Raw genomic sequence first — 1,555 nt, 5'->3', positions numbered from 1 at the left:
TGTCACCATTGACTCCTATCTGCAGTTACCGGGTACAGAAATGTAGTTCCTGTCACAAGGTTAATAATTGACAAGTCACCGAGCCCTGGATTGTACAAAGTGCACAAGTTATGTCATGTCGTGTGAACATTCAGAACAGTTTTAAAAGGGCCGGTACATGTACAGAAGTATCAATCACTTCATGATGGAAAGTTCCGCAATGTTCTGGTAGACTTTATGCCCCGATTCATCACTGCTTTGTTGTCAATTTTTTTGTGAATATGTCTCCTTATTGACTTTTTTGATTTGCGACCAGCTCATTAAACGATTTGCACCTTTTTCAAGTTGCCTTTTGTCATTTATTTTCCTATTTTTCCATCAATGTGATTTTTCCAGATGTTTTAGACAAATTAATGAAATGCGACTTCATATAAAAAGTTGCAAAATTTTGCCACAAATGTACTGCTGTAAAATGATATACACTATTTTTATTGGTGCAATTATCGCATCGTTTTGTGAAACATGGAACTTTTTGAGCTAAGGGATCATAAAACGGGTCGCAGAATAAAAAAAAGAGCATTTTGATTTTGGGCAAAATTTAAGACATGCGACAATTTGAAGAATTGGTGCAAAAAATCTCAATGAATATCACAAGACGAAAATGAAAACTTACTTTTATAAAACTGCAAATCATAATCATCGGACTGCCCTCGGATGACATCTGATTTCCACGTACTGACAATGGAGAAGATGGAGAGATTTGTTCTCCATCGTCTCACGGTGTGCTCTGGATCTCTCATTGGAGAAAATCGGATCACACTATACTTACACCCTCAGAGTGTAATTTGCATAATCGTCCCGATTCTCTTGGATGAGAGAATCAATGACCATCTGGGTTTGCCCTAACAGAGAGTTTGTAACTCTTAATTAGAGGAGTCATCACAGGGAAACAATTTTGATCTATACTCCCTATTAGTGACCACCTTCAGAGAAGATATAGAAAGTACAAGCAAAAACTTTAATTTAATTGTAAAATATGAATATTTCAGCAAAGTCTGAATTCCACATAAAAAAATAAGTGGTCCCGCTATGGGTGCAGAGGTGTGTAATGGACCCATAGCGGTACCTATGTGTCATTTATTTTGTCAGTGAGCTCAATCAATATGTTTAGTTATCATATCTTTACAAATGTTTTCCTGTAAATAAAATAGTAAACAAAATAATTCCACCAACAGCAACAAAAAATCCCCCTAGCGCTGCCTCGATGATCTGAAATGTTTCCTGCTCTGCATCAGAATGGTTTTGACAGTAAGAGGGAAGAGCACAGGCATCTGAATGCTTCTAGTCACTGAGAGTTTGCCACATAAAATATAAAGAATAAAAACAGAAAAAAAACATCCAAAGACATCATGGTGCACACAAATTTGTGTTTGGCCATGAAAGGGTTAACGTACACCTCCGTCTCTAAAGTATTTTCTTTGGGATGTGAATGGTGAGAATTTATCTGGGATGGGTTGGCGGGCTTGGGAGCTGGGACCCTGAGTATTAGACTTGTCAGTGCTCCGGTTCCATCCGC

Source organism: Ranitomeya variabilis, chromosome 6, assembly GCF_051348905.1.
Source record: "Ranitomeya variabilis isolate aRanVar5 chromosome 6, aRanVar5.hap1, whole genome shotgun sequence".
NCBI lineage: Eukaryota > Metazoa > Chordata > Amphibia > Anura > Dendrobatidae > Ranitomeya > Ranitomeya variabilis.
This window is presented reverse-complemented; position numbering follows the sequence as displayed.